Source organism: Eucyclogobius newberryi, unplaced genomic scaffold, assembly GCF_026437365.1.
Source record: "Eucyclogobius newberryi isolate DKJ021-1_F unplaced genomic scaffold, fEucNew1.0.hap1 SCAF_6, whole genome shotgun sequence".
In the NCBI taxonomy this organism is placed as follows: Eukaryota; Metazoa; Chordata; class Actinopteri; order Gobiiformes; family Gobiidae; genus Eucyclogobius; species Eucyclogobius newberryi.
In genome coordinates this window covers 19,623,337-19,647,459 of record NW_027316278.1, presented here as the reverse complement: position 1 = coordinate 19,647,459, position 24,123 = coordinate 19,623,337, and the positions used below count along the sequence as shown (strand labels likewise).

At 39.6% G+C, this 24,123-nt stretch overlaps 2 long non-coding RNA genes across 2 annotated transcripts in view; one reads left to right on the top strand and one right to left on the bottom strand.

Moving 5' to 3' along the window:
* The window catches only part of LOC140347147 (uncharacterized), a 413,233-nt gene that overhangs the window by 52,454 nt on the left and 336,656 nt on the right, over window positions 1–24,123 (top strand). The window lies entirely within an intron of this gene.
* The window catches only part of LOC140347109 (uncharacterized), a 35,784-nt gene continuing 13,273 nt past the window's right edge, over window positions 1,613–24,123 (bottom strand). Inside the window, exon 4 of the long non-coding RNA XR_011924354.1 lies at window positions 1,613–1,713. This is a non-coding gene — a long non-coding RNA (uncharacterized lncRNA). The remainder of the gene's footprint in view (window positions 1,714–24,123) is intronic.

The window sequence follows — 24,123 nt, the reverse complement described above, 5'->3', positions numbered from 1 at the left end:
CATTTATTAATCACAACTAATCAATTATTGAGATAATTGTCCACTAATTTAGTAATCAAATAACCGTTATCTGTACTATAAACAGACTCTAAAACATGCCGTGTGTGAGAGAAGATGTTTTATGACTTGTACAAAGCAGGAATTACATCAAAATGACACGGGACATGTGTATTTGATCTGTTATATACCTGCAACCAAATCTACCCTCGGGTACAAATAAAGTTACCTTACCTTACCTTACCATATTTTCCGCACTATGAGGAGCACTTAAAAGCCTTTAATTTTCTCAAAAAACGACAGTGCGCCTTATAATCCAGTGGGCCTTATAAATGGATGAATTCTGGTTGTGCTTACTGACCTTGAAGCGAGTTTGTGTGGTACACGTTTTGTTTCGCTTAATGCGCCTTATATATAAAAAATGATCAAAAATAGACCATTCATTGACCGTGCGCCTTATAGTGCGGAAAATACGGTTGTCAGAACGACCTCACGACCTATTTACAGTCATTTTGTGTTATAAACAACACAATCGCAAGATTAATCGATTAGCAGAACGATCGTTAGTTGGAGCACTTAAACAAAGCACTAAAAAAACAAGGCCGACTATGTATTATTATCAGTGTCTCTCTACTATAGCCACAGCGGCCACCTTTTATTATGAGTGTCGACTGATTGTTTTATGTCGGATGCCCTTTCAGACGCACCCGGCCACATCACTGAGCGGGCGATGAGGGCTGTGTCTTACCCTCAGATCACGATATACTTGTTCCCTCATTTCTGTAGCGTCAAATGAGGAGTGGGAGGGGAGAGACGAACTACCTCACTGCAGCCACCCTTTTAAGACAGAACGAACAGAACACAACAGAAAAGAAATCAACATCTAATAAGAAAACATTTTTTTTGCAGCTAAATGCATTTAAGATAAGATAAGATAGCCTTTAATGTCCACACATGGGGAAATATTGCTGTTACAGGTCCTCTCATATCTTAATAGGGAATGGAGGGCAGAAAATAAAAATAAAGATAAAATAATAAAAATAAAAATAGCTGCCATAAGACAAATACTACTACAAATAATAGTAAAGTAAACACTCTTATTTACATCAGTTGTATGCACATGAATGACATTAATTGCGTGTAAGTATGACAGTAATTGCACATGAATATGACGGTATTGCACATGGTTAGTCAGTATTATTACACATGTTCAGGGCTAGCAGTGTTTATACGTGATTAAAAAAACAGAAGAAAAATGTGTCTTCTAACCTATACTGGATCGCTTGTGGTGATGCGTTTGGTATCGGAGTATAACATAATGGCTGCGCTCATCCAACTGGCCTCAATTTGGACAGTTAATAGCTATTGGAGCGACAGAAAGGATGAAGTAACAACCAACTCTCCAGTTAATGCACAACAACTAGGCCGGTTAATACGGGCCTTGAGTGTCATTGTTGGCGTGAGCGGGGGAACTCGGCCAGCGCATTCACTTCTAAGATGGACGGATCAATAAGACAGCTTCCAAAACAAACCTATAGAGAGCTCCTATTATTACGTGAGGGCCCTATTCACTTGCCCTAGACCAGTCCACGGACCCCGCACCCTCCCCCTGCTCGCAGCCTCAAGACGTGGAAGACCTTGTAGAGCAGAAAGACCGTCCTCCATCCAGCACAGTGCGTGTCTCCAGTCACATGACCTTGTACTCGGCAGATTGACCTAAAAAAAGAAACATACTGTTAATTTCAAAATAAGTTTGCTTTCGTTTGTGCATAATTCATTTGTCAATTTCAAGGATGAAGAGGTAAATAATATCTAAGGGCAATAATCCTGTAGACAATGAGTCAGTCGATGGTGTATTAGTTGACCACATTTTTACTTGTCATTATCCACATTGGGAGGATTTAATGCACAACTGCAGAAATGAGACTGCGTGTTTGGGTGAGGCCCTAAACAATTCCAGAGTTCTTTACCGTGCCCCTCCACATCCCTTTCAGTCAATTCATCAACGTACAGAGCATACATTTAGTTGACCAAGACCTTGTCCAACACAGCTCTAGAAGACAGAGGGCAACGGTGGCGCAGTGGTTAGCGCGCTCGTCAACTAGCCAACCAAGGTCAGAGGATCGGTTCCCAAATTCTGTCGTTGTGTCCTCAATCAAAACACTTCAGCATGAAAGTTGTGTGTGTGATGTGAAGGGGTTGATGATGTATACTGACCGCCTCGCTTCAGTCACATGGTATAAACTGTGAGTATGGAGTGAATGAATAATGATTTCAGGCTTTGAAAAGCCTGCAAACGCATTACATTATTAATATACAATATTATCCCTTCACTCTTTTGGTGGGTGAAATCTTATTTTTGATTCCTGCCCCAAAATAGTACAGATTAATTTAAAAGACCACTGACTCTTAACAATAATTTGTATGGATCATGAAAGTAATATGTGATTAGGTTCTGTATGACGAAAAGGATATTTTGCATCGTTTACTTCAAAACAATACACTCCTACCAAAATTGTACATAAAATAAAGTAATAATTACACTCCTTTGACCGAGCAGTGCCTAATATTGAAATGTGGTCAGTGTTGATTGAGGCCCAGGTAGTAAAAGCAGAAATATGAAATGGCTGAGTGCCCGCGGTAATCACCATTTTTACATTAATTTTTGTGCAGATGAACATTGTTCCTCTGGGGTTTCAGGCTTCATGTTTGTTGGCCGCTTTAATTAGCTGCTCTCTGTTGTGTGTCCTGATACACGAATATTCACATTCAAATGAACCAAAACTGTCACAGCCTCAATCATAAAGCAACAATTATCAGCATTTCTATAATTACATATCCATTATTAGTCCACAATGTATCGTAAATGTATTTTTAAATGACACTGAAATCTCTCAAGGTGTTCGGTATACCATGAAGGGGGAAAAGCATTAACCACAAATACTCTTATCTGTGTTCGTGGTGAAACTACGCATTTTATACATAATGAAAACTTGTAGCTTTAGTAATGAGCCAAAAATAATAAATCGATTCTCAATCCAGCTCACAACCATTTCAACGTGCAGACCGTAGACACTGCTTACACTCACTGAAAGAACACATTTTATTTTGTAGCAAGAAAGGACCAACAGAAGAGCTCTGTCATTTCTCTTCTCTTAAAAGTTATATTTTCATGTGTCTTTGTTCAAAGCCTTTACAAAAATCTGCCTTGGAACTGTTCAATGTATTCTTGAACAATGTCACAAATAAGTATCCCAAGATTCTCACATAATTTTAGGGTTTCTATTCAAATTAACTGACTGTAACTTGTTGTTCTCCCTTATTACATTCATGTCAACACTTGCCTCCCAACAACAGAACAGACTGCCCTCTAGTGCTGCTGATGGGGCAGGACAGCAGGCTGAAGGGGGAGGGGCTGCTGCTTGTTGCTCGCTTTAGCAGGATGCCATGCTTTTTCTGTGCCATCCAATCAGAGCGCTCCTGCCTAACACTTCATACACCCATAGCAGCTGAACTGGGTGGTGAATGCAAATGCTCTCCTCAAAGATCAAGGTTTTTTTTTTTTTTGTGTTTTTCCTTGGCAATGGTGCACCACTTGTTTCTACGCCTTTCATGTGGGTCTGATGATGGTGATAATAAGAAGGGCAGGACTGGCCCAGATTGAGCCAAGGCACAAGGCAGAGGCATCACTGAGATCTTTTCATTTGGAATGCTGCATCTCATGACATTAGTGTCATTCACAGACGCAGTTTGACTGACAGATTATTAGAACAATTTTGAGAAACGCACCATTGTCTTCATCAATTTTTCATCTTTGAACTGCTGACACTTTTTGCTTCTATGTTCACAGAGCTCTGCGCTGGGAGAAAGGGGGCCGTAGCCTATGACAATAAAACATTAAAAACATGATAAAAAAATAAAATATACGTAAAGCCTGGACTGTGTAACTGCAGACACGAGGACATAATAACACTTCACGTGTTTGATGTGACTTTTTTGTTTTTGTGTGTGGCATATCTGATTTCACTGCAAAACAAATCCATGTATGGGTACAGAGTAACTTGAACGCGAAGGCTATTAACACAGAAATACATTTCACAAATACACAAAATAACAAAGGGAAAAAATAAGCAGCTGCAGGGACAAAACCTCTGGCACAATAATACTATTGTGACAGTCTGAATAAGACAGTCTAAGTCAAAGTGCAGGGGCATATGTTCTTTCTGCAACACATCACATGACGGAAAATTACCACCATTGCCATAGCAATTAACTATTCAATTCTAAATATACATATTTTGAATAGTGAAAAATGTTTCACTTTTAGGCAGGCAGGAAGCTGAAACCCGTGAATCGTTTAAGATACTTTAAGCTGATCATTTTCCTCTGTGTGTTTGTTCATCTGTTTTTGAAAAAAGTATACAAAAAGAATTTCATATTTATTATTTCCATAAATGTCATAGCAAAAATAAAAAAGCATAAAATAATTAATGTAATAACAAACGTAGAGTTATGAACTGTGAGAAAAGCTCACATTTTCTTTGTTTGGTTCTGCTTTCTTTTGCAAAAGATAGAATTAAAGCTGTAACAAACGTAGTTCTATAGTGTAACTGCTTCCTTTGTGCTTCTCAGACAAACATGGTTGATATCATGTCGTGGAGGGATCTTATTGTTTGGCGTGCCTCAGGTCTGGAAGACTTCATTTAGGACATTATGTTATATTAGGCTGATGATGCACATAGTATTCGCACAGCACTTCAGCCCCACAGTTCTCATATACATTGATTTAAACACACCCTATGTTCCTAATTAACACCAGGCATATCACCGCCGCTCACAGGAAATGTAAGGCTGATTGAAAGGAACGCTGCAAATTGTCGACATTATTCGAGATGCAGGAAGACATTTGGTTCAATTAGGGGGTATTGTGAGTTTAAATATGACAACAATATCTTTAATAAATAAGAAATGTGTTTGTAGCGATGGAAAAGAGCGCTTAATAACTAAATGTTTGAAAAAGCTGAAATTGACATGAGATAGGAATTTACTTTTCACGACAAGTAAATAATACTTTAATTTAACTTTTGCACCGTGCCATTTTGACAGGACAACATAAAAAATAAAGCTAAAAGTAAACACACAAAAGGCCGATGATATTGTGAACTTGGCCAGTCTTTGTGCTTTGGGCAGAAAACACTTAAAGATCCAAACTGCTGAAGCCATTCAGGACCAACATTGTGTTTGGTAAGACAATTTACCAAAAATAGAAAGGAGATTAGATTGTTTTATACATAAATAATAGAGCTGCAACAATGAATCGACCAACTGTGACTAGTCGATTATAACGTATAATCGTAGTCCTATTTGCTCATCGTTATTTGGACAACAAAGACTCGTACAAAAAGACCTTGTAGAAAAGAACCCAGTGGCATTATTACATAGAAATATCAATAAACTATCTCAGATTTTAATCAATATCACACATAGAAGCGTTTCGACATTAATTTGGTTAAAAATGTGTTCAAAAATCACAATCATGTACAGTAAAAATAATCGCTTTACTAGTCATCTAATCGCAGACTAAAATAATCCGTAGTAACCGCATTAACAGACGGACACGTTGCTGCAAAATTCCCCTCACAATTACCTCATTTTCAACAGCGGTGCATTTGTCAGCTTCCCTTCATCGTAACGAAATCATGAACTTGTCCAGAGACCTCATTGCTTGTTTGATCTTGCGACCGGGCGCGACCTTTGACCGTTGGCCTTCGACCCGTCGGCACGCGGGGTGACCAGCGAGGAGGGTCAGCGGCGCAGTCCCCCGGGATACGAGCCAGGGCTGAGGGCCAGTGCAGGTATGTGACCACAACGTGCCATCCATACTTATGCCTTGTACTCATCAAGAGCGGATGTTTTAGCGCAAGACGTTTTCTAAATTATTTGTGTGTGTGACATTTTTCAACGTCGTCTCCCCCGAACACACGGAAGCGGAAACACTGTACATTTCTTTTTGTCTCCTTGGCCATATTTCACTGCAAAATGTGTGAAGAAAGAGCAGCAATACCAAAATGCACAGCGCTTTCATCATTATCAATTTTGTTTCTAATGAAAGAGTGAGAATTATACATCACTTTTAGCGTATTAGGACAGGAATAATTTAGAAATGCTGTCTTTCTTTTGAAGGCCTTTCTTTTATTCTTGCTACAAAAGACTATTATGTGACGGTGGGGAATGCATATTAAGCCAGAGCAGCGAGCATCATTCATTTTCTACAATGTAAAACAGGAAAGTATGGCATTATCTCATGGCAAGGAGGAAGGTAAAGAAAGTTGGTGTAGTAGACGTTGTGTTTGGGGGGAAAAAATAGAGTCAAACCTCTGCATTTTCAAAGAATAATTCGCCGCATTAGTCAACGTCTATAAGCTCCATCAGCACTTGTCTCTAAGATGTAGAATGAATGTTGATGATCGAGTCCAAAGGTCCAACAAATATACACCCGACTGCCCAATACACAGACAAGAACACACTGCAATTAATTCCCAAATGCACCGCCACGGTTTCCAGTTCCTGTTTCTGTTGAATAAAGGAAAACAGTAAAAAAAAAAGAAGAAGAAATAAATCTGATTAATGTATGAACTCGCTCATGGAACCCTTGAGCCCAAATCTAAATGGAGTTCATGAAAATAAAGAGACAATCCTATGACTGTCTGTAGCCGGAATAATACAACATTGTTCTTTTATTAAAATATGAACAGCTGTGTAAAGTACTGTGGATATTTAATTTTAATGCACACCTTCTACAATCCAAAATGACACTGTGAATGGAAAATAGTCGTACTATCAGATGGGGAAATTTATGAAAATTATTATTGCCAAATCAAAAAAGAAGACAACATTTAAATGACCAAACAATACCAAAAAATATATATATAAATGAACGATAACGCGCCACAATTGTCATGGTCTTTTGAAATATGGTGACACAAAAAAAAAGTGACACTAAAGCAGACTGTTCTTTGGCTTTCTTTGCTCTCTGGCGTCCCAGGGTGCAATGTGGCACTGGCCATCGTTATAAGCCACACAGATGAAAGAGGACTTCCCCCGGTCTCTCTGTGATGTAGCTGCCAAAAATGAAAACCACTGACAAATATAGGCAGAGGATTTTAGGAGGCGTAAAATCATTCTCAATGCATTCCATGTCAATATGTCCCACATTTGAAATCCTTATTATAGATTTGGTTTGGGGTATGAAAGAGGAAAAAAAAAAACAAGGATGTGCTTTCATTGTTCGGGGATATGTCCCCTCACACACACACACTCTCACACACACACACACACAATTGGTTCACCCTGGAGTCTGTGCCACGCCACCCACCTCTGCATATGTAACCTAGCAACTATTTAATTAAAATAGCATCAGCGGGCATTGAGGTTTTCTCTGCACATGCAAGTATTTCCTCCGCTGCTTTCTGCTCGCTTTGTGAATCAAAAAAACGTGTCTGCCAAGCATTTTTCGCTTTGTTTAGAAAGAGTTCAAAGCAATGATTGGACCTGGTTTAATAGTGCTGACCGCCGCTATGACCTTGACCAGTCCATCAACAATATCAAGGCACATTTTTCTATTTGCATTTCTTCGTATGACACGGACAAGACACATTTCACGATTTGCTTTACATGTGTGTCCAGATCATCGCATACAGAGCAAATAGAAAGAAATGTCAGCAAGAATCTCACTCAAACTTGCTTTTTATAATAAGGAAAATGTTCTATGCATATTTTTTTTTCCTTTAGCGCCTCAATAATTACCAACATTCTATAATATAACGAAATGTGGTCATATTACTTACATGGTTTCGATACCAAATTAAACTAGTATCTACTTTAGACACTGGTTTTCTTTTTACAAACTATTAATTTCTAACCAAAGATGTCAAAACAGTCTGTCTGGTAAGTTCTGTACAGGTAACCTAGAAACAAACCTCTCAGTTCTGTGTTCCTTAAAATGGCGTGCCAAATTATAGTTGCAATGAGCCACTTTCCAAATGGAATGTTATAGGTTTGAACTTGACCTCTTCTTCAGGTTAAGCTTTTCAACAAAAAAGAGACATATTTCTGCTTATGTCCCACTTTGCAGTTTTTCTCACGCACCACTTCCCTACAAGGCGACAAAAAACACTTCAGGCTCTGCAATTCATAGAAAAAAGAGAGTTAAGAAATGTAAAAAGATAGACATTTTCACATCCTTCCTAATAGTCAGTGAGAGCCGATTCAGTTTTAAAGAGGTGCTGACATGGAGACAGACATCTGTGGAGATTTTCTTCAATATAATGTATCAATGGGCAAAATTCAGTTCACTGAAGATGTCAAATGAAAATATATTTATTATTCCAATATGGGCCTGTTCATTTTGTCTAAATAGAATTCTAATTAAAAATCCACTTCAGAATAAAAAATATTAAGAAAGATTAGATTACATGGACAAAGAATAATGTTACAATATTTATATGATGTATTTAATAGGTGCACGAAGTATGTATGGTGGAGAGTCCACCACCTACTTTTCTCCAAGGATATGTTATTTCTTTGCCTGGAATGTTCCACAGTATGTCATTAAACTTAAACACCATCAGGGCAGGTTACATATCAGATCTGTGGAGAGGTGACTCTGTTCACAGTAATTATTTTATAGCAATGAAAACACCTGTAATAGAATAAATGCTAGTTAGATTTAGGTTTAATGGCATACTGTCCTTGAAGACAAACAAGTGGCGGAACCCCCACCAGAAAAAGTTACATAGTGCACCTTTAATAAACATCTGTGATTGCAGTGTAATCATGATAGACAATATACTGTTCTGTGATGCGATACTGCACTAAAATACTCGTTGTCATAATTGTACATATGTGCCATGTAGGCATGAGATTAATTCTGCAATCATCTGGATTCTCAGAGTTGCCTATAGCTCCATATAGTCCATGTAAATCCTTGTGTGTGAGTTTGCGCCGCTATTTGCATAATGGCACATGATTTTGACAGGCAGGACGAGAGAGGGACCCCTTGACATTTTTATAATGGCACTTTACAGGGTGGACAAGGTTGGGGGGTGGGGATGATATGAAAGGCAGTTGTGTTGGAACAAAATATAGAGACCTTTGCTGTATATGTGGCACTGGTGAAGCGAGACAGTGACCTACAGGACGCTCACTCGGACCCGGGCGAAAAACATGCAAGCTGTAATTTAGGGCTACTTTATTGTACGGCAACAAATACTTTACACAGCCGTACAAGCAATATTTCACGACTGCGTCACAGACAGATGAATGTGCATGGTTGTTCTAATAAAATTTTATATGATATGTGGTAGGCAGTGGCGGTTAAAAAATGGACACAATTACAGTAGAGGAAGTCATATGTAATCAAAAAGAATTACAGTGACATAAGGAAATTATTTTAGCTTTTTATACTGATTCTGCAGTTTGTCTTACATGACCTTGACACATTTAATCTTGTTTAATAAAAAAAAAAAAAAGTGTTGAGAATAATAAAAATGCAGCAAGACAATATAATAATTTTCTTTAAATCTAATCCAGCTCACAGGTCCCTAGTAAATCTATATGATTGCAGTGGACTCCCTAATCTTGTCCTAGGATATGCTGCTCTGGTGCGGGGGTCTGTGGGAGAGGTCGGAGACAAATGAGAAGGTCACAGACTGGGACGTCCTGGTCTTTAACGCCGCACACGCCCTTTGAGTCTGCTCCTAGTGACACGTGCAACAATGCCATCTTCTCCCCAACACAAACAGCTCCCACAATGCAAGGACATATGGTGCGTCCACGGCTCCAGTGCCGTCCACCCGTCCCTCATCTATCAGCGTGTGGGAACAGACACTCAGCCTGTCTGCAGTCACACAGGGGTACATCATTTTGTACTAGTCTGGGACATGACACATTGTGGGACAGTCGTGAGAAAGTCAATCATCAGACACAGTTTGGCCTCTAAATAATGAAGGCTGCAGCGACAGAAGACATAGGCCCAAATTCAAGACACATTTATGCTTCAAGTCATTTGAATTAATAATAATAATAATTTAATGTAAACATTTTTTGTCTCACTCCTTTCACTGTCAGAGGTATTGCAAATCTTTTGAAAAACAACTGCAATTCTGATAAAGCTTCTATGAATGCAAGTCTATGCTACGTCCCCCTATATTAGAAGACATCACTTTCAGTGAATTTCTGTCACTAGTAATTTACAGCACTTTAGACCTGCAAACACATCTACCACTCACTCCATCTTACAATCCTTGTCAATCTGATATACACTCATTAAAATGCATAAAACCCTTGCACACCCTACTGCATGCATTAATTAGCACACTGGTAACAAGCTAGCCTCTCCATTCACACCCTGTGCCTCTTTCATTAGCATGACAGTGGCTAGCAGCGGCCAGGGGCCCGTCGGCTGTGAGCTCCTCTCCTCGGGGCCTCTGATTAAAGGCAGAACCCGTAGGATGCAAAGCCCTCCATTCCTTTCATCATGGCACCCATGCAGCGTCTTTCGGATGATCCCAGACCACTAACTGTCAAGTATACCTGCTTCTTTGGGCCATCTCTTTGACTCTTCTCTCCTTTCCTGCATAAGCTATGCTTCTCACTTGGACCACTCAAGTCTCTCCTCCATCTTAATGCAATTGTCACCTCCTATTTCTCTCCAACCCATATGGGCTTCTTTTCCTCCATAGAAACTAATTCATGTATGCAAAAAGGGGCCAATGGCTGGTGTGCAGCCTGCTCTCTGCACATATACACTTCACACGGCTGTACTACTTTAGGCGGTTCACAATAGTAGCCCCAGGTGACCCGGGACAGGGTGCCCACTCTAAGGGCTTATAAGAAGCTCCTATTCGGACAGCCCACCTGGCCAACACAGAGGCTATCATCTGCGGGGCTAACCCATCAGCGTCTTCTCCCCACTACCGGCCGGCCAGGAATTCAAGGCAAAACGTCTCATTAGCTGTGGTCCTTGAAAGAAGGGCACTCCATTTCAAATTCAGTTACACATTCCCTTTGAATGAGACTAGGAGGCAAAGCACGAGGAGAGGGCAGGGGAGATGGTTTCTGCGGACGGCAGAGGCATGGACCTGCCGCAAGGGAGAGTGTAGGGGAACTCTGCTGAGGCAGTCATAATTTCACACTATCATTACCTCCACACATTTATGCAAACGAGCTTTCAGGGCGACGCCGGACAAATGGGTTTAGCCAGAGCTTTGGACAGACATTTTGTCAAACAAGTAGAATGGTGATTCAGACTATATTTCTATGATAACTATCAATTGAGACCCTTTTTCCCTTTCTTGTAATAATTATACAATGATGTAACATCATGTTAAAATAAAAACTTGATGATTTAACTATTATTGAGTACAGTTGTTTGGAACAATTGAAGTTACTGCAGTATTAAAGACCATCAAAACTCAAATGTATTCATGAGTGAATTGCAGCTGCAGAGCCCACACAGCTACAACTCGCGGCTGCTGGAGAGGCTTGGTCTGGCCATCAAAAACAGAGTCCCTCAGTAATGACAACTGTACAGCAGCAGCTGTATACAACGGGGGGCAGCACATCACTCCTAACGAGGAAGCGTCTCATGGAGAGGGGGGTCAGGAGGTGTCATGGCCAGGCATCCATCGCAACATAGAAACATCACTGGAAAATGATTATAATGTAATTTAGTGATCCTTCATTCAAAGCCAAAGTAATAATTAGGATTAGTCGATGTTACTAGAAGCATGGAGGGGGCAGGCCTCATGCCGTGTTTTTATAGTTAATGGCCAGTGAGCAGCAGCACTGGGGTCGCAGTGCAATAATATGAGAATCGATCACACTGACCTTTCCTTAATTTTCCTTCCTAACCTATCGATTATTACACCTATTGATCTACGTTTGTGCTTTGAGGTAGACATCAGACAGGAGAATTGTGAGACACACAGGAGGAGGAGGGATAGTTATCATGGAGACCACCTGTCACTCCTCAGGCCTTTCCCTTCAACAACCTCATCAGAACCCTCGATACACGCAGTGGGAGGTCAGGCTGCGCTAATAATAAAGAGCTGAGAGCAAGAAGGATACAGACTGAAGGGAATGGGCCATGGCACATCGCACAGCAAACAGCTAAAGACCCAATGACATTTCCACTATTCTATTAGAGTACTGGGCACCAGCTGCACACATAATGATACACTTTAATATTGATCAGACCACAGTGGAGGAACGTATGCCATGCATTTAAACAATCCATTGTGAAACTTAGTCTGGTACAAAAATATGAGTTAACATTGTACTATGATGCTTGATTCTGAGTAATGTATGTCTCCGTATGGCACTACATCATATGTTTAAGTTGGTGTAAACAGTCATTTTTGAGAAAAGTAAAACAGCTGTCTTCCAATCCAGACTTTGCAAATACATAAAAAGTGCATATTCATATTAATGATTGAAAGTGGATTTCTCCTTCTTTAAGCCAGCAGTAAACAGAGCAGTGCACAGGTAGGAAGCAGTTAGCGTTATGAGGACAGCCTGTTAGAAACACTGGTGTGTGAGCAGTACAGGAGGGCGAGCCTCATGCCCTACGGCACACTGCAGGGGCTAAAACGCTCCTCCACATGTGTAGCAGCTCCAAGACACCGTACATGGGATTACGCTGAGCGCTCTTGCCCTAGGCAGTCACCGGGAGAGGCCCACACCTCCAGCTCTCACAATGCTCATGTATACTCCAAACAAATGTGTAACACAAATGAAGCCACCATCTTTACTTCTTTTCTCATTAATGATGAGCCCTTAAAATGAGCTTTTAGCCAGAGGCTGTCAGTGGGTTAGAGCCTCTCAGAGGATGCCTCAGAGTTTTAAAGAGCTTTTTCCAAAAAGACTTGAAGAGCAAACAGTTGCTTAGATAGACCTAATGTGGGATTTAAGCACTAAGACCTCTGAGGCACAAAGCAATTTTGCTGTTCTTTTCTGTCTTAATGATCTTTGTAAAACTTCTGCATTGATAAGCAGTTACCAGGACAAATAATGTCATGCCTTACAGAAAGATGCCCCTTCAACAAGGTCAATGCATCAACAATATGTTTTGGGAGCTATAGGTTGCTTGTTGTATGCACACAAATAACAAACATGAATCTGAGACTTAGACATTAACGGATCAAAGTGTTCTTTGCAAAAAGTGGCGAGTGCACTGTTCTAAGTTTTGTATTTATGCTTGAGGTCAGGTCTCAGAACTACTCTATTGTAACCTAGCATGTAGATTTTACCAACATTAGGAGCTTTGAACCTTGTTATTATATTTTATGACAACTATTTCAAATTCACAGATACAATATTTTAGGTTACACCACAGTAAGCATTTCAATGTTAAACTCACATTTATTATATTTAACTTATATATATCATAGATTGTAATGAGCATCTTTGCTATAATCTATCATATTTGTATTTACAGATGTTCATTAATAGTAACTATGCTGTCAAATAATTACAATGTTTAAGAGAACATCAGCACTTCTTACTGATGTCTCATATGATTATTTACCATTATGAATGATGAAGATTAGTGATATATTTTAATTTGATACATCTGCTATGTGGATTTGAAAAGTATATGTTGTAATCTTTATTGGCAAACTAGTTGGAAATATTCCCCTCCTCCTTCAACCATTGTGCCCATTAATAATGCTTGAAGTAATTGTGATTAGAATGTAACCTAAAATCTGTGTAATGAGTGTAGCGATTCGAAGAGGGAGCACAGGTAAAGTACTTTTAACGAGAGGGCCCTTATTTCAGCAGAGAGGTGCACTGAAAATATTTCACATTCACCTTCAAAGCAGCGCTTCAAATTGTGCTGACGAGCCTTTATTTCCTCTTATCTTTCAGTGTATAGGTGCTCCAGAGCAAAAGTGCACCCACTGAAAATGTGAGGGAATGATGGGTGATGCTGTGTAACATACAAAGCCACAAAAAGACAGGAAGACTTGTTTTAGCCATTAGATATGAGAAGGCAAAATGGGGGACGATGTTAGATATTAAAGCAAGCCATTTCTCACTGCTTGCTCTGCAATACACACACAGCAGACTGTACTTGGCTTTGCACTTGAAGAAGCAACCAATTGTTCATTTGGGTCTCAAATAAATAACCTTAGTACACACGCTGTATGGACTTGTAAAGTAAAAGGTCAAGTTAGGGAGGGTGTCAGGGTTTAGGCTGAAGCTGAAATGTCTGTTTAAGTTCCCATGCAAAGGTTAAAAGTGTATTAGACATTTTTATATTTACTGCTGTTATATTTAAGGATGAAGAGCCGCAGTCATACCAAGTCTGCACAGCTCTTCCACAGAGGAGGGACAGCCTTGGCCCTGTGGAAACAAACTGGTCCAGAGAAGCAGTCAGAACCGCACTGGGTTTGTCACACTTTTGTAAAGTGGTCTAGGCCTGAAGTCACACTTTTACCATAATCACCTTATGCCACTCGGTCGAGTGGATAGCACATGTACAACCTGCAGTGACGTGAGTTTGAATACAACTGACCTGTGTAACAAAGTCTATAGGGCCAAAAAATCCTTAACAAAAACACGCACCTCCTCAACCATGTAAGGAGGGATAGTATGAAAGCTGTTATTATTAAAGAGTTTGTTTCATGAGAACATTGAGAAATAATTTACCTTAGTTGTACTTTTATGAAAGCGAAAAAGACTTTTTTGTCATTTACTGTGATAATTACATACACTTCATGACACAAAGTAATTTACTGCCATCGCATTTGTGACATGTCAAATGCAGCGTAAATATAAATTGTGCTGAATGTAAGCTACAGACTAACGAGTGTAACAGCATGCCCTTTCAAACAAAGAGAGTAACCAAGACTTAAATCATTCAACTGGAGTAATTAATAGTCAAAATGAAGGTAATTCTGCACATTTGAATTTACAAACAACATCATAAATGCTCATGTTTGAATGACCTCTTCAAACCATCTTTGTACCGTGAGGAGGAAACTGAATTTCTCAGAAAAGTCAATCTTGTGCTAAGCAAGTTACATAAAATCTATATTTTGTCAGATCCTTGCTTAAATCTCCTGGTGTTCCATTACCCATTGATAGAAATCCTAGTTGGAAACTGCCGCCAAGTTGAATGCCCCCTTCCTATCCATACAACAAAGCCTCCTGGACGAAAGAAATACTGCTGGAAACCTTTGAGGTTGGATTGGATGAATGAAAAAAAGAGAAAATGTCACCAATTCCATCTTCGAAGATTTCAGATAGAGAGTCTGACAATGAGAGTACATCAAAGGGACCCCACAGTCTTCAAAAGGCCCTGCGAGCAGCACATTCAGGGTTATTAAATAGATGAATATTGACAGGGTTTTTCCTATTTCAGGTGAGCGGCACCTCAGCTATCTCTACTCATCCAACAGGGCCGTTGAGATGGCAAGCTGAGCACCTTGCAGCCATTCCCTGTGCCTTTAATTGACAGGCAAAACCCTAACGGCTCTCTGCTCCCGCTCCTCACCTCCTCGTTGCTAACTTCGTTCGTCGCAGTGAGCTGTTGCCGAGCCAATCAGGGCAGCTTTTGTTTGCTGAACTCACGGTGCGTCCTTCAGCACTTTGGCCCCATTCATCTCGCCAAACAATCCCCCTAAGAATTTAACTGGTGGGCAAACACACGGCACAAGAGTAATGATGGGGGCACCTTGGCGCTTGGTCAGAATATTTACCCTGTCATCAAAAGAAGGGGCATGCATATAAATCTAATGCCTGCATGCTAAGTTCAAGTTCAGCCTTTTGTGAATGCACAGGCCAAAGAGAGAGAGACTACAAGATCGAACCGCCTTTATAGCAAGTAATCCTGCACAACATCTATGGCGTGGGGAGAAAATTAGCTTGCTTTGTAACATGGCAGGCAAGCAGAGGTTGTTTAAAATGTCAGATCCATGAATAAATACATTTGAAAATAAAATGGCAACCCTCCCACTCATCAAAGCGATTTGACAAGAAGGTATGTACAAAAATACTGCACGACAAGGAAGCGTACAGGAGTTATTTTTCAAATGCAAAAGTTCAGTGTGATGGCATTGGAACGAAGTTTTGGAGTTCTTGAAAAAGTCATGACCCTTTGCTTCCATGTTTTATTGTATTGTTAAGCACTCAATTAACCATTCCCAGTGCATCGTTCTGCACCTGACACACTCCATTTGTAAGGGCCAGGAAACAATTCAACTAAAGGAAGAGCCAAGAAAATAACTGCAATCAGCTGGTGGATTGCAATGATTTGTCTATGATTTGGAAGAGTGGAGAGATTCTATCAGACCGGTTCTTGAGGCTGATATGCTACTGGTAATGTTTTCTGCCCAAGTAAACTTACAAAGTGATGAATAGACATTTTCAGCCGACTTGTATACACAGCACTCCGTAGCAGTCAGTGTGGTCCACTCGAGACAAACAAACCAAAAATACCTCATCGCTCCTGATATGATTTTCCCACTGTTCTGTTGCTTCATTCACAAAACTGCACACTATTAACTCTTCCACAATTGTATTGTATTTTTATGTTATCAATGACATAACCTGCAATAGCCTAACTGAGAAACAAAATGAAGTACTCATAATGCAATTGTTGTTTTCCGGGGAGAAAAGAATCAGAATCAGATCACATTGTGAACACATTTAAAAAAAAAAAAAACTGGAAGATTAACCTAAATGCTTGTCACTGTACACTTTGTCAAGGCTTGATCACAGCATAGGCTGTTAATATTAATGTTGTTAATTAACTTAGTAATAATAACATAATCTCTAGTTGAGCTGGAGACATGTATTTCATGGTAGAATTTGCTTTGTCATATTGAAGATCTGTTGACCTGCTTTATGGTTCTACTTGTATGTCTATCTACATGAAACACAAACTGGCACAAAGTTCAATGTCTTAAATACAAATAAACAAAGGTAACATCATCGTTTTCAAAATAGCTTTATAAATAATAAGGTGAGTTTTTCTTGTGGCTTGAATTGTATTGAGAGCAACATGTGAAATAAACAATAAAACAACAATTTATGAATTCTAAAAATATATAATAATATACATAAAAATGGCTGCCATTTGAAAAAAATATGTAATTGCAATTTTTCTGACCAGAATTGCGATTGCGATTATATTTGTTATTTATGTGTTAATAATAGTATTGTGTTCAAAGTTCACATTTAAATGCAAATTGTCAATTCATAGGCCTATTTTCAGTCTTTTGGTCAAACTACTAAAAGTTGTGCAGAATAAGACAGGATAATTAGTTGATTGTGGCCACTTTAAAAAATTGCACCCATTCAAATTGCGATTCGATTGCGTTTAATCTTGCAGCCCGAGCACTATCTCGCCTAAGGTAGTCTGTGCTTGAGATCCTCAACTATCCTCCACAAGAGTGACTCTGTTAGGAACATCGTGTGTGCATTACATATCAGCATTTCTCATGATCAACAAAGACGAGAGACACAAATTACTGTCCACACTGCACCTCCAACCTGTCAAGATAGAGCTGGCACAACATTAAAAAAGGATGACCTCATTATGAGCCCGAATGTGGGTTATATTTTTTCAGGCATGTCGACTAAGAAAAAGGTGATAATGGTATGAAGATATGTTTTATTTATTCATTTTGCTGATGTTTATTTATTATTCAAAAGCTCAGTGTGTTAGCTTCAAATGACATGCAAGCAGTACAAGAACTAAAATATAGGTCCATGCCTTATCGAGGAGAAAAATAGATGCATGATTTAATATTGATCAGCTGTGGATGGGCATAAATAAATATACAGTAAAGCTAAAGTAAATGCAATATACTCACATTTTAACAGCCATTTACTAAGACCTACAAAATAAACATGTATTATGACTTTTAAACAGCTTTTGTTTAAAATTACATTTGAATATATCTAGATCATTTTAATTTAAATTCTTGTCTAGCCTTTCTCTAATGTCCACACAAAGGCCTTTGTACGGTCTTCCACACCAGCTCTCCTCTAGGGGCCAATACCGTGCTCCAAAGCCCTTTACATGGGCAGCAAGCCGGAAAATGACCCCATGCTGTCCCTGCTCGCATCGGCCCCGCCTGGTTACGCCCGTTTCCCAGGAACCTGCTGTGGGTCCAATGGTCCCTGGGCCTCCCTCTCACGCCACACCGCCTCCCCAGGCCAAACGCTAAGGCAGACTCCTCGCCGCGGACAATGGCGCTCGCCAAACGTGGGAAAGAAATGTCACAAGGCTCTCTGACAAGCCCGGCCCGACCCCCTGACCTCCCTATGGGCCTCTTTATGCAAACAAAGCGAATCCAAATAAAAGCAAACCCAGCGTTAATCAGATTCATAACCATGTGAGAAGATGAACACAGCCTAAACCTGGGAGCAACAGCGCCGTTCTGCACATGCAAAAACGCTACGCACTCCACCTCCTTATGATTTCTATATCTAGTATTATGCAACCCCCCAAAAAATATGTTAATCATGCTTGGAGTTGCAGACATTTTGAACTTCCAATTGCCTTGTAAACAGGCTTGGTCATTTAACCTTTGACCGGTGGTGTCTTGTCACTCAGTCTGACCAGTGTCCCTCTCCATATGGAAGAAGTGGGTCAGAACAGGATGTGGTCAGCCAAGCCACCCGTTGCAGGGTCAGGGGGAGAACAACAAGTGTTAAGGGCAATTTGTAGTTGGGCAGGGGGTTAACGACACAACGATTGGCACTGGTTTTTGTATGGTGCTCTAATTTATAAAGAAAACGGGCAATTTAAAGACAACAAGGTGGGATTGAATGAGTTTTTTTATCAAATTAAATTGACTTAGACAAATATATATAGGTGTGATATGTTACTCATGACAAGATTATCCCTGAAGAGAGAGCATGTAATTATTAGCAAGACTAAACATAAGAGAATTAGACTGGTTTATTTTAATGTTGTATGTAACTTTTGGTAGAGGGTTCGCCACTTGCTGGTCTCCATGGAGATGTAATTGCTTGGTTTGGAATGTTCCACGGTATGGCTCTAAACTTCTATTTATCTCCTTGAGACAAGCAGGTGAGGTCACAGCAAGCGTGTATATTTTCCCAGGTACTGTTGTGCTCCAAAAACAAATGTAATTGAAAACACAGAAATAGCTTGTTAGGAGCAACCTGTCCATTCAAGCAAGCAGCTGCTAGAGACTTGACTCTTTTTTAGGTCATTTAAATACTATAAACAACAAATAGGAAAAGATGTTTATCGTACACAAGCAGGTTTCAGTACAATATTCACAATATTGCTAAGCCAATAAATGGAACTTCAACCGTGAAAACACTTGTTCCCAGGCATTGAGTTTAGTAAAAAGCAAGTTGTTAGTTAGAGAATTTTGTTCACTGATAATAGCATAGTAACTTTTTCTGATTCTAATTCTGCTTTGTACGTTTTTGAGGCCAGAGCACACAGCTGTATGCACTTAATAGGGTGAAAGTTGGAATAGTCGAGAAAACTCACACCAAAGAGGTGGTGAGAGGGATGCAAACTAGCAAGAAATGAAAATAATTAACAATCTAACAGGGGACATTGAGCGTGCCAATGACTTTAACCTGTGTTACAACAGGTTTAATGAGACACCCTCTCCCTCCCCTCCATTGCCACACCCTCTCACTCACCTGTTAGATGCAGTACCATCTCAGCTCTTCCTCTGCCGTCCATCTGTTTTACAGTTGATGAGGTAAGAACTGAGTTTAGGAGGCTACATCCCTGTAAATGTCCTATAGCCCAGATGGTGTGAGTCAACATTATTGAAGGATTGTGCGGAGCAGCTGGCAACACCCATCCAGACTTTGTACAACATCAGTCTTCATACTGGCAGAATGGAGGACTAAGAATACCCTCACACTGAACACAAGCAAGACTTAACAATCAACTCTCCAACACTCTCCAGCCAGTCAACATACTTAGCCTCGACATTGAATCTGTACACACATACCAATATCTATGGGTCCATCTGGATAACAACCTGGACTGGCACACCAACACCGAGAACCTTTAAAAAAAAAAGCGAAAGCAGGTTCTATTTTCCGAGAAGGAAGGAGACTTTTGACGTGAGTAGTGAAATGTTGTCTATGTTGTACCAGTTTGTTGTGGCTGTGGTTCTTTTTATGCTGCTGTTTGCAGTGGAAATAAAATTTCTGCAAAAAACTGTGACAGACAGGGCAAGATTGTCAAAAGGGCCGGGTCAGTGGTCGGGGCATCACTGGAATCAGTAGAAGTGGTGTTGGACAGATACATGGGGAGAAACATCTGTAACATCTGGCATCCACTGTATGCTGCTCTGGCTGCTCAAAGAAGCAGCAGAACTGACCATTTCCTCTCTGTGAGCTGTAGAACCGAGCGCTTTAGGACATCCTTTATCCAAGCTGCAATTAGGTTTTACAAGGAGCACTGTTGAAGAATATGTGAGCGTGGGGGGTTTATTTATTCCTCAGGCTACATGTTTTAGAGTATGCTTTTTATCTATTGTTGTCCATTATGTATCTATTACCTGAATTCCCCTTCAAGGAGATCAAAAAGTCTATATATTCATCTATCTGCCTACTATTACTATTACTACTACTTGTTGCTATAAAAATCTAATCCAACTCTTTTGTATAAAATATATACATAGTGGTTAAACCAAATTTAAAATATGTGGAAAAGCTAATGAAACATTACATTTGTAAAGCTGAAAATGCATTGATTCTAATGAGAGAATACTCAAGTGTACATGGCACTGGTTCTGTCTCAAAACGCTCTATAGGTATAGAACATGCAGTATCCATAACTATGAATTTAACACATAAAATATGTATATAATTCCATACTATGGGACATTCCAGGCAAAACAATAACAGCTAAGCAGGTGTGAATGATAAATCAATTACATTGCAAACCTTTTATTGTAATAATTCTTCCATTACATCCAGATTATAACACTTAACTGGCCACTTGAGTTCACAATTCACAGGATCTTGCATCCTCTTTCCAGGTCCTGCAGAGCCAGTGCCGTGGCAGCTGGTCATCCTATTTGCAAACAATAGGTGTAATCTGTTTGCACAGGGCCCATGTCAAGGCCCCATTCACAGAACTAATGGAACAAGAGGACATATGAGGGTCAAACTATACTGGTCACTTGAGGTCAAAGGTCACAAACCATAACCAATACCATTCCCAGGGGACAGTTCCTAATGGACTTCCCTGCTAGTTAGTGGACTACATTAAGGTCTCAAAATGGACAAATAAATGAATACATTTCTTAGACTTACAATTGTAATAGTTATTCGCAAAGGGTAAGGATCAATGCTGAGAATGTATAGGCCTCCAAAATAATGGTTTACAGTCATTAAGTAATTTGTGTCCAGTCAAATCCCTTGTGTTACCACATCCTATATAATGCATGAAAATATATAGTGTTTGAGACCAAAGGTATGCATTGGAAGACATTAGCAGTACAGAGCAGTGAGTGGAAATAATAATTAACTCTCTGGACTGTCATTTTCCATGTTGCATTCAAGGTTAACTATTCTGCATAGAAATGGAAGGCCAGCGGCACTGCAGTCTCTGACCACAAGATACAACCACTATTACCATGTTAATATATGGTCTTTATCCATATGGGAGTCTATCATGCAGATACTTGTTTGCCTCATGTTCCTTTACACAAAATGAGAAAAACAAACTACTTTCAAATCCTGTTGAGAAACCATGTGGTGGTATCAAAATAAAATGAATGTTAAAACTAGGATAAATATACCATAATGGACAGTGCAAACATGTGTATTGTATTACTGAATACAAATAGGATTTTTAAAAAACGTATTAGACAATGTTACAAAACACTTTGCATAAATACACTGTATAGGCCAAAAAGTGGGCATTACAGCAAAAAAGGCTCATATCACCATTTAGAGTCTAGATCAAAATTAGGATCGGATCTTTATTTTATCACAATTCATTTTTGCTTCTCAGAGTACTGTACATATTTCATACACACTCTACTCACTCACTCAGACCTTGACAGACTCTAGAGCTGCATTAAACAGAAACTCAGTGAATTACAATATGATATCACCGAAATAACATATCGCCAGGATCAGCTCACATCTCAATTTTTATTGCCATAACGTCCAACCCTATATATAGGCCTATCTATCTCCAACACGCCAAAAGAAATCTCCCTATTGTCATCCAAGTTTTCACTGCATTATCCTCCATCACCAAATCTGCCTAACTGATCATTTCATATATGGAAGGATGCCCTGTCCCTTGTCTCCTTGTAACCCCTGGCCATCATAAATCTGCCTGCATGGCCGATGATCGTTTATGAGCACTTTACATGAAGATGGCTCTCACAAACAACGCCCTTCAGCCATAATGAAAGCCAGGCATCAAAGTTGAAGATCAATGTCAAGTTATGTGAATGACGGCAGGGCACACTTGTATGTCAATGTGACCCCTGAATGTAAAAGAGGATATTTACAGACTCTAGTAAACTGTGTGAAAGTTACAAGAACCAATAAGGACCATTAAATCTATGGGTAAAAGACCACATAATGAGAAAAGATACTTGACAACATTGTGTTGGTTTGTATTTCTTTGTATTTCAGCGGCTAAATCTGTATTGTTCAATTAGTTGATCACCATCATCATCATCATCATCATCATATATTGCATAGACTGCATGACTCTTGGAGGTACTTTATCTATTTGTCTATAATAACCAAGAGCGTCCAAAACAAGCTACACTGACTGATTGGTAAATGTACTAGGCTGAACTAAATTAAATGAATGGACATTAATATAGGGAATGCTTTTAGCTTGAAGCACAGGTCAAGGGTTAAATGACTGGGGTCAGAGTGTCTGGTGGATATGTCGAGGGACCTTTCCGATCAATGAAAGGCTGTTGAACATGTGTGCTCCTATTAGGGCGAGATGGGGAACAGGATGAGTGGAACTGGACATCATTTCCTTCTCGCCTTTCACTATTGCTTTCATTTATTCTTGTGTAATGTTGGATAATCTAACCAGGGGATGTCCACTCAGGCTTCATATGAATCTGGGCCAAATGTATCTTTCAATTCAAATATTTGTATCAAGTGAGGTCTTTGGGACAGATCCTGATTGTGTTAAGGCTATGATTGTCTGCCAATGAAGAACCAGTTCATACTGTTGGACATTTTTTCTTCCATTAACCTTTTTTTTAGGGATTTCTTGGCGTCAGTATGTTTTGGTAGGAAATCCTAAAACTAATGCAACCTACACGCCAACGTTAAATTATTTCACCCAGAGATGTAACAATATTATCATGGACAATATATATTGAATGATATGATTCTTTGGTTAAAGCAAGCACTTTGAATTGTACGAATTGTGCTCTACAAATAAACTTGCCTTGCCTTAAATGCACTGCTTTTAAAAAACAAAGGGAACTACATAAACCTTGATCCTTTTGTTCCATTTCAGTGCAGACAACATAAAGAAATAATGCTTAGAGAAATAATAGGATTTTTATATTTGAATTATTTGTAATAAGAGGGAAATGGTTCACACCAAAGGCTTGTCAAGGCATTTTTAAAAGAAAATGCAGCATATTTAAAATTCAGTTGGACTCGCTACAATATCGCAAAAAATATTGTAACTGTGAAATGAATATCGTGATAATATTGTACTGTGAGATTTGCATATCGTTACATCCGTACCTGAAATCTTGTTGCTGCAAGACATAAGTGCAAACTAGAGTAAAATGTAACACCGTCTAGTGACAAATTAGGTACTACTGGCATCACTGAAAACCTGGACAAGACCAGGACTAAACAGAAACTAGAAGAGGACCAAGCCAAGTCTTCATTAGGACTCAAACTGGGCCCAAGTGTGAACACACCCTAATTTTAACTTTGGCATTAAACTAAATGAGTTCTGACCTGAATAATACACTACTTCTTTGCCCTTTTCTTGCCCTGGCCACCTGTTGTTGCCCAAATGCTGTGCCCAGACTTGGCCCTTGCTGTGCCCAGGCAGTTACCAGCTCGGGTCCTCGCTCTCGCAGATTAAGAGCG